The following is a 10,000-nucleotide window of genomic DNA, read 5'->3' as shown; positions in this document are numbered from 1 at the left end:
GTGCGTGGCTCAAAAAAGGTTGAAAAACACTGGTCTAGATGAGCCAACTCCCAATGTTAAAGTGCCTAGGATAGCACAAGGGTTAAATAAGCTCTGAGGGGAAAAAGTGAGATGAATTTCTAAACCTTACTTTATCTTCTTTGTCACCTGCATCCTCCTCTGCCTCTGGACTGCTGTCTGAATCCTTTTCCATAAAAGAGTGGGGGGGAAGCGGCTGAAAAACATAACGCTCATCAGAACATCTCTGCATGTTTGCAAAGCTCAGATAAGGTGACAGTGTCAATGGTGAAGTAATGATGGAGCAGGGCTGCAGACTAACTTTTTTCACTAGGACCACTGTGGCCCCCCAACTGAACATTTTAGGGGCACAACCAGTAAATCAACATGCCAACCAGATCTATTAATTTCCACTGTATTGCTAATAAATACTTTAATAATAGATGCAGAAATTACAATGTGCTGTTTCAAATTCAGTGTCACATTTTATTCTGCACTTTTGAAGACTTTAACCTGACAGCAGCATCGCTGTCATGACAGTACAAATAGTAAACAAAAATCCCATACATTTATAATTTTAAAAAAAGTGCTTAGTGACAGTGACTGTAAACCCGAATAAGTTACCCCTACTTAAAAAAATTTAGGCAATCATTTGCCACAATTATTTTAAGTTAATAAACTTAAAAGTCAGAGTTTTCCATAACTTAAAAGATTTAATTGTGTGCTACTTGTATTTTTTGATAACAGTTAAATTAGAAGTGTTAATTTTTTGGAAATCAAAAATTTACAGTAAATATGACTTACATTGTCTTGTTAAGACAACTTAATTGTCATCAGTCACTATGACTCACTAATTTCGAGTTTTCAAGCAACAGTAATAAGTTTGCATAACTTAAAAAAAATAATTACACAACACCACAATTTTATTTGAACAGGACTTAATTTTATTAGCTACCGTCAAATACAGGGGTAATTAATTTTTTTGAGTTAGGAAACTCAAAACCACAAAATTCAAGACTTAAATTTTGTAAGGCAAATGATTGCCTAAAAGAAATGAGTAACAGGAACTTAAATACAGCACAATGTTATAAAGATCTGTCTAACTTATTGGCTCACTCCCTTCTGTACAATGGTAAAAACAAAAAAAATCATACACTTTGATAAATTCTAAATCAATAAAAGATCAAATAAATGTTTTTATGTATATTGAAATTGTAATATAAGAAAAAAAATACTTTACCAACTTCATTTTTTTTGTATAGCGACATTTTAAAGATGAAACCCTCCAGCTTCCCTGAATTTAGTATCAATACTAGTTACTGGCTACTTTCTATGCTTCTCACACATCAGGTGATCAGAAAAATAAAGAATCCAAAATAATGAAGAAATTACACCAATAATGTAACTGAGAACTTTTCTTCAACATAACTGTTTTGCATTCGCCACATTCAAATGTCACCAAAACCCACAATTGTGTAATGAAAATATATTAAAAGAAACCTAAAATCAAGCCAAACATCTGCTTTACTTTTGCATTAAAATGCAGTGTGATGCAAAATTATTTTCTTATTTCAACTTAGTTTTACACATGTACCATCAAGTCATTTTTAAGGGTCTGCAACCTGGGTGGTAGTTTACCAGCTTCTAGACCAAGTAAAATCTTTTGAGCGAATTTCAAACGTGTTGGTCAGTGGTTTGGGATATTTGAGGTGCATTGCATAGATGAGTCCAAACATTACCATGAAGGCATCACTGAATATAGGGAGGCTGACCACTTCATCACTTTCCATCACAGAGATTTTGACAGGCTCGTAGTGCACTGGACTTGAGTCATGGTCATTGATGACAGTAAGAAGCCCCACTGCGACACCATCAAGCTCCGGCTCATCAAACTCGACCTGAATTAATTTAAAAAAGAAAAAGAGAAGCCAATCATAATCGAATAAACAGAAAATACAGTATATCCTAATTTAAGAGAATCCTGTAAAAATCCAATACCTCTACAGTGATTATCAGAAAACACCTGCTCTACACACAAATCAATCAATTTACCACAGAATCTAAATGCAGTGAAACAGACATATTAAGCTGATAAACTATGTTACGACCCCTGGTTGTGTCCGCTTGTTTTGTGCGGGTATGTGTATGTCTGAGTTGTAGCTCCTGCAGAAGTCCTTCTCCTGTACAGCTGCTGACTCCACCCCCCACCCCACTGCAGAGCTGACTGAGGCTGCTTCCAATCACCTGGCTGGGAGGGAAGCTTTAAAAGCTCCCAGAATCCTCTGCTACAAAGGCGGCTGAATACCTGAGAGGAGATTGTTTCTTCCGCCTGCCCCTGCTGTCTGCCTGGCATTAGCTGGTGAACGCCTCTGGTTTCCCTTTTAGTTTTTTTGTTACATTTACTCTTGTGGACCTCGTTTGTGTTTTGATTGATTTTGTGTTTTTTCATTTCTGTCATGGTTGTCCTGCTATAAAGCCTGAGAGCTTAAGTTATATCATCATCTATTCCACCTGTGGTGTTTTGTTGGTTAGTTTCCTTTAATTTTTATGTTACCCAAATAAACAGCTGTGGCCAAACTTTAACCCCCTCCGGTTATCATAGTTTTCTTTGGGTTACATATTCTCTCCTTCCTCCCTGAAGAGGGATGAAACACACTAATATGGTTCAAGTTTGTCTTACTGAAGATCTTATCACAAGAAACAATATGCCAATTCAGTTAATTTGTAGTGACACCAAAGAAAGCAGACCATTTATGGAAACTATAGATAGACTAGCATTATAGATAGCATTTTGATCAACCATTTCCATAATAAACAGTGGTATCCATTTGTTAAAGAAACTCACTGTGCAAGTTTTAAAAACTCCAGAGACATCCTCGTGCAGATAAACAGGCAGGGCGTGAAGACCAGTAGTGTGCTTGGTGTGAATGTCATGGATTTCCTATTTACATTAAAAAACAAAAAGGTACAGATGCAGAAGTCAATCCATAGATGATTTAAAAAAGAAAAAAAAACACTTCACAAGTTCTCTTGTATGGAGTCCTATACTGTTCATAATTAAATAAATAAATATTCAATTAAATAAATAAATATGGCATCATGCAAATACACAATCAACCAATAAATCTCTCATAAATATATAAAAAGATCATGAAATTGTGAAAAACCTGCACACAGATTTTAAATTAGCCATTATATTATTCAATATATTTCATGTTGCTTTAAAAACCTTTTCATTATTTTAAAACAGCATTTTAAAATATTAATTTTTAATCATGTGGAATATTATTATAATTCTACTTCTTTTTTCAGAACCTTGGATTTCAAAATCAATATTTTCCAAAGTAGCTTTGTTTTTATTTCATGTTACTGTTTTTCATAATGGCTTATTTATTTCATGAAGAGCTTTTTCAGGAGAATGGGTATATCTGTCAATCAGTGGAAGTGGGCGGGATCTAAACGCTCATTGGCTCATCCATGGAAATCGACTCTTATTCCTCGATACCCGCTCAGCGGTGTGCCAGTCAGAGAGAGGACAAATTTCGGCGATATCTGCGCGGCTTTGCTGACATTTGATACAAACTATCTGTCTGCAGCAAAATGTGCGAACATGGACGACTCTGTTTTTGTAGTATGAGGGTTTGTGTGGACCAAAGGAGCTCCGGTTGTTCACGTGTCCAAGTTCCCCGTGAAACACTCCTGACTGTCACGTCATTCACTCAGCTCTCCTTTGCTCTGCAGGTAACAGCTCTATGGCAAACCATGCCATACCAGCTCTGCTGTCTGAGCTCACAGATCCAGTCTGACGTCGTCGTGCCTTATGTCGGCTCGCAGGAGGCGAGCTGGCGGACCGACAGAGAATCAGACCAGGCAGCAGCGGATAGCGTAACAAGCCTGCTCGGGCCTCCTGAACCTTATGATATTTTTTCTATTTTCATTGAGACAATGATTATAAATCAGGTCCTCTGTTTTTTTCCCCTCTCGGGAAAAAGGTTGAACTTTTCCTGCGAAAGTTTCTCTTTCTGGTTGTAAAACGCAGCGGAGATCCGGGGTTTGATTTGGGATCACTTCCCCGTTCAGATGCTTCCAGAGCGGGTTATTAAAAGATTCAGTCTCTATACTTTGGATATACTTTTTTATTATTACTTTTCTGGCGAACTGAACAACAGACCCTTAACTTGCGCTCACACACACACACACAACGCTGGGCTCTCTGATTTACACGTAATTTTGACGTAGTTTGACTGCAGGAGCTGAAGCAGAGCCTCTCTGGGATGATCTCATGAACTCAAACATGGAAACATTGTTATCATGTGGAACTATTCAAAATAAATAAACCTGATCTCTTAACATTCTCCATGTGCATTGATTGTGCATCCATGCATTTTAAGTGAGATAAACACAGGTACAGCTCCAAGTGGCTATCAGGCTAAAGCGTTGGCTGCTAGCTCCTCCCACACGCGGCATGGTGTGTTTAATGAACTCAAGTTCATAGAAGTTTTGTGGAACTCCAACGACCACTCAGCCTAACTTAGACCACTACTAGATGTTCACGAGAAGATGTAAATTGCAGAACCGACCACAAAATCCCCTGAATTATGCACACTCGCCCAAAGCCACTTTTATCCGCAAATTTAGAACCAAAACTGCCCAATTTCGTGTAACACTGTGGATGTGTTGAGGTGCACACTCCCCCTAGTGTTGAGGAGTGGGCATCGCGCCGTCACGTTCGCTGAAACATCTTCGACCGATGTAGTCAGGGTGCTGCTGCTCATGTCTGAGTAAAGAAGTAGCCAATCACAAAAGTGTCTCCGCCTTGTCTGGTTTGATTGACAGATAGACCCATTCTCCTGAAAAAGCTCTTCATGAAATAAATACGCCATTGTGAAAAACAGCAACATGAAATAAAAACAAAGCTACTTTGGAAAATATTGATTTTGAAATCCAAGGTTCTGAAAAAAGAAGTAGAATTATAATAATATTCCACATGAATAAAATGAATATTTTAAAATGCTGTTTTAAAATAATGAACAGGTTTTTAAAGCAAAATGAAATATATTGAATAATATAATGGCTAATTTAAAATCAGTGTGCAGGTTTTTCACAATTTCATGATCTTTTTATATATTTATGAGAGATTTATTGGTTGATTGTGTATTTGCATGATGCCATATTTATTTATTGAATTAAATATTTATTTATTTAATTATGAACAGTATAGGACTCCATACTCTTGTTGTCGCTTTGATCAGTGTGACAAAATGCGCTCGTTTTTTTTCTTTTTCCCAACTTTATTGAAACAAAATACGCTCGTAAATGCACACTGTGCCAGGCTCAGATGCAGTGATGTTGACCAATCGTTGAAGAGTGGCTTAACGTCATTATCTGGGTTGCCAGATTGGTTCAGGTGATCATTAAAGTGCAGGCAACTTTCTTTTGCACAACATTCAGAGCGCACGTTGGTACGGACATGCTATGAAATGTACGACGGAGTTTTAAAAAAAAATTAAATTCTGGCCAACGTGACGAGATTAAAGTCGTCATGTCGACTTTAATCTCGTCATGTTGGCCATAATTTTTTTTCCTCACCGTGGCCCTAAAACTCCGTCGTAGAACACCAATGCAGACGTAAACAGTTTTACATACGCCCCCTCCTCCCAGTGGCGGTTCTACCCTGAATTACTTCCTGGGCGAAACCCTCCCCAGGCGCCCCCCCCCCCATAGTCACAACAGAACTTTGTTTGTCTTTGTCAACTGAAATGTTTTATTGTCATTGAAATTAAGAAGTGGATACAAAAGATGTCAGAATTCTGAACAGCATTATAAAAGTTATCAGAACACAAAAAATAAAAGACCATAAGCATGGCAAAAATACAGTTAGCTAAGAAAATATTGAATCAAACTCAATATTAAATAAATAATATAAAATAAATATTTTAAAAACATTTATGAATTGGAAATTTAAATTGTCATGTTCTATATCGATCTCTACTTCAGAGAAGAAAAATTAGCTCATGTTTTCCGTCTTCAATCCTTTGATTGGCACATTTTTAGTTATGACCTGTTACATTATGTTTGGTCCCCATAGAGTTGCAGTAAATGGTAAATATTCATTTTTAAAACTACCTACAGATTTATGGAAATTCTATTGGCTAAAAATATAACCCCACATTTGTAAAACAAATAAAAAATAAACTTCATATGCAGGCTCAAAATTAACCCCTAAATCCCCAGTTAAATGTCAAAGAAACATTGGGAAAACGTTTAGGCTGCCACAAATGATTATTAATTAATGACCAATCTCAAATTATTTGCCCCATTAGCATCTTATGGCAGCAGCAGCATGCTGTGTAACCATCACAGCTTTTTTAACATTATGAACTAGTATACAACAGCAAAACACAACAAAACCTTTGTGTTACAGCAGAGCAGACAGACACATGAATCATAACTAATGTTACAAGTTAAGGCAGAGCAAATTTTTAAGAATAAAATCTAAAAAAAATAAAAAATGACGCTATTTGCAACATTTGGGCCTACTTCAGTGTTGGTCATCGACCAAAATAAAGTTTTCATCGGCAACGTTGTTGTAGGGCAGGTAGCATTAGAATTTGGAAAAAACATGCATCAAGCTGTGAGGACTTACCCTTTTCTTTATCTCTTTTCTCCTCTTCTTCTTTTCTTTTCTTTCTAAATTGGGCACCAGATGGCTTTGACCTTTTCTTCTCCATATTTTAGATGTTTTTGGCGTTTGTTTGGCATAAATGTCCTCACGTCACGAAGAAGGCATCAAGTCCGTCGACTGAACCAACTGTCACCTTAGTGACAGCATTGTTTTGTGTTGCCATTTTTTTTATTTGGGCATTTCACACAAAATTAACCCAAAAAGCAGAATATATTTTTTATACCTTTATTAAAATGTATGTTATAGAATGTCACCTTATGACTGACTTATAAAGAGGTTTTATAAAGTAGATTCAAACCCCCGCCCTTGTCCCCACCTAGCCACTTAATTTGGAAGCGTCCCAAAACTGATTCCCCGCAGCCCCCCCCTTCCTTCACACATTTCCAGCAGGAGCGCGTGCAGCTACAGCCAGGGGCGCTCATTCGCTACATGACGGCGCAGTCGCAGTTTTTACTTTTATTTTTTTCATCAAGCCCGCGACCGTCGCCTCCCCTGAAAGATGAGCCAGCCAGGTTTTGCGCATGCGCAAACGTGGCGGCGCTCCGTGCTCACCCCGCGCCCCCTCCCTTCTCCTTCTTCACACACATTGTGTCTACTTCTCAAAGACAGGAGAGCGCAGCTGCGGGGCGAGGGCGGCGGCGCGGCCAGGTTCAGGCTGTTACAAACTCTCAAACTGTGACATAAGTAAACCAATAATGGTGCATAAAATATTTTACAAGGGCTGAGCCGCCGGTGCCGCCCCCCTTCAGTTTTCCGCCCCAGGCCACCGCCCGGACGGCCCGTGCCTAGAACCGCTACTGCCTCCTCCAGATGAAATGTCCCGTTATAACATATAACAATAAAGAGGATTGAAAATAGTCTGTTATATTAGCATTTGAACGTTGAAAATGCCAGAAAGTATGGGGCGCCGAATGTAAAAATTAACCTCATGAAATTTATGTCTCAGTTTCACCACATTTAGACATTTCCTTCCATATGTGCTGCATTTATATAACATAAATGACAATCTGGGACCACCAGATGCAGTAAGTTACAGGGACCACATGGGGGCACTCTCACATGGTTCCATGAGCCAGGGGGTTGAGTCAGGAAGTGCATCCGCTCTCCAACTGAAGCCCAATCACAAGAGTGAATTCTGGTGTGATTGATGGTGACAAACCCCTGAAGGAAGGCGCTGAGAGAAAACCCAGTAAACAGTAATCTGTTGAGTTTTGGCTCACTGGCTTGGTTTGGTCTCATTGGTTTTCTTTGTTGGTTGTGGCGTAAATGAGCAAAAGCTGAAGTGAAGCTGCCTTGCATTCATCTAACCACAGCTGAAAGCAGCTCTTGGAATCGTGGAAGTGAACACCTCAAAATCCTAACTTTCTTGACTCATTACAGGCTGGTCCACAAATACGATTGCTTGGATAAGAAGCTGTACCCTATGCTCACACACAAACACAAAGTCCTCACACAGAAGTGTGCCGTCTGCCATCTCTTTATTACCAGGTTTGGAAAAACAAACATTCCCAGTAATATTAGTCTTTTCTTAAACTAATAATTCCATCTTTTTGACACTTCTAGATGGTACACCACTAGTGACCAGTTTGCTCCCAGCGACCCGTGTCTCTTTTGTGACAAATGCTTCCGGATGCTGCATTACGATGCTGACGGCAACAAACTGGGAGAGTTTTCAGCTTATCCTTATGTGGATCGAGGTGCTTTAAACTAAAGCTTTTCTGTGCTGAAGCCTCAAGGAATTATGTTTGACTGTTGAGCAGTAAAATCTTCTTTATTTCTGAAGGAAATGTTTGTTTTTGTCTTCTAACAGGCTGTAAATTTGTTCTGAGTAACATTTTTCCAATAAAGTTATTTTGTTTCCAGACTTGTTTTTCTGTAACATTAATAATCAGCAAAAACGTCTTTGTTGGGGTCACCTTACAGATATATTTATATGAAAGTTTCAAATTGAGACTTGTTTCTATGAGATTCATTTGCTTTGTTAAAAAGTTCAAGTACAATGTGATTTTCTAGCATTTCATTTCTAATAAAGAAACAAAAAGGTTATCAAAAAAAGGAGGTATTAAAAAATGGAATATGAGCTGAAAGCTTTTTGCAATTGTTCTGAGCAGAAGAGCAACTCTGAATGCAAATCAATATTGTAAGTATTGTGAACATTAACATTTTTGGAACCAAGAACCTTTTTGTTGTTGGCAGAAGCAGCTGCCATGTCTGCTTCTGGAGTGGTTTCATTTTTTTCTTTAGCTCTAGCCCTTTATCCATCAGTTTAATCACTGACCTTCTGACAGCCACCTTCTCCAGGTCATCCTGTAATCAACGACAATTATGTCTGGTCTTAGAAAACACCCTGCCCTTTCATGTCCAGGTGTTTATAGCCAATCGGAATCTTTAATCACCTGATATAGAACGGTACATGTCTGCTTCTGGTGAGAAATGCACAAAATCTGTACTGTTGGCTTGACCCGTCAAATAGCTCAGAGCGAAGGCCACTTCGCTCTGTTGGGAAGGAAACTCACTCGGACAAAAGTCAAAGCGGAAATGACGAGGAGAGAGCAGCAGTTCCATCAAACGGCTCGGGGTGTCCCAGTCGAGTCAGTTGGGGCGGAGACAGGGGTGCCTGCACCAGTATGGAAAGGCGATCATGAAGCTGCTGCATACCAGACAGACAGCTGCGCCTGTCCTGCTTCAAGGCAGATCCCTCCTCAGGTGGAGGAAAAACCTCACTGAAGTTACTCCTTCCTGCTGGGTCTGAGATGGTCACAGTGTAATGTTTCGAGGGTATCTGGATGACCCAATTGCAGAAATGAAGAGGCAAGAGTAGTGAGGTGAATGTTTAAATTTATCATTTATGAACGAAATTATTAAAACATAGAACATCAACAAAACACCAAAAGAAAAAATACAACAAAATAAAAACAATCAAAGGGTCTTTTGATTTGATTCTTCTCCCTGAAATCACAAAAACAAAAATCACATCCTTAAATTATTTCAGCATTTAAATTTGTTATCACATAAATATTCCATTTTATTTTTCATCCATCCATCCATCCATCCATTTTCTATTCCGTTTTTCCCTTTTGGGGTCACGGGGCGCTGGAGCCTATCCCGCCCACTTGTGGGAGAAGGCGGGGGACACCCTGGACAGGTCGCCAGTCTGTCGCAGGGTAGAATGTCCACAATCACACACCCATTCACTCTCACACTCACAACACTCACACCTATGGACAATTTAGAGTTGCCAATTAACCTATGAAGCATGGTTTCTATTGTAAGTAAACTATATAACAGTTTGCTTCAAAGTCAATTTATATATATATC

General features: G+C 38.8%; 3 long non-coding RNA genes across 3 annotated transcripts in view; 1 reads left to right on the top strand and 2 right to left on the bottom strand.

The window, feature by feature from the left end:
- The window catches only part of LOC144990406 (uncharacterized), an 8,404-nt gene extending 1,414 nt beyond the window's left edge, over positions 1-6,990 (bottom strand). The window contains exons 1-4 of the long non-coding RNA XR_013654405.1: positions 6,644-6,990; positions 2,843-2,938; positions 1,737-1,895; positions 131-214 (exon numbers count right to left, since the gene is read on the bottom strand). This is a non-coding gene — a long non-coding RNA (uncharacterized LOC144990406). The remainder of the gene's footprint in view (positions 1-130; positions 215-1,736; positions 1,896-2,842; positions 2,939-6,643) is intronic.
- A 233-nt stretch (positions 6,991-7,223) lies between these two features.
- On the top strand, positions 7,224-8,542 carry LOC144990407 (uncharacterized). The gene is made up of 2 exons (XR_013654406.1): positions 7,224-8,170; positions 8,246-8,542. It is a non-coding gene; the product is annotated as an uncharacterized LOC144990407 (long non-coding RNA).
- A 966-nt stretch (positions 8,543-9,508) lies between these two features.
- Positions 9,509-10,000, bottom strand: part of LOC144990459 (uncharacterized) — a 3,101-nt gene continuing 2,609 nt past the window's right edge. The window contains exon 3 of the long non-coding RNA XR_013654450.1: positions 9,509-9,631. This is a non-coding gene — a long non-coding RNA (uncharacterized LOC144990459). The remainder of the gene's footprint in view (positions 9,632-10,000) is intronic.

The sequence above is a fragment of the Oryzias latipes genome (assembly GCF_053564925.1).
Source record: "Oryzias latipes strain Hd-rR chromosome 1 unlocalized genomic scaffold, Olatipes_Hd-rR_3.1 chr1_Y".
NCBI lineage: Eukaryota > Metazoa > Chordata > Actinopteri > Beloniformes > Adrianichthyidae > Oryzias > Oryzias latipes.
Note: the sequence above shows the minus strand (reverse complement) of the source record. Positions and strands in the feature narration are given on the sequence as shown.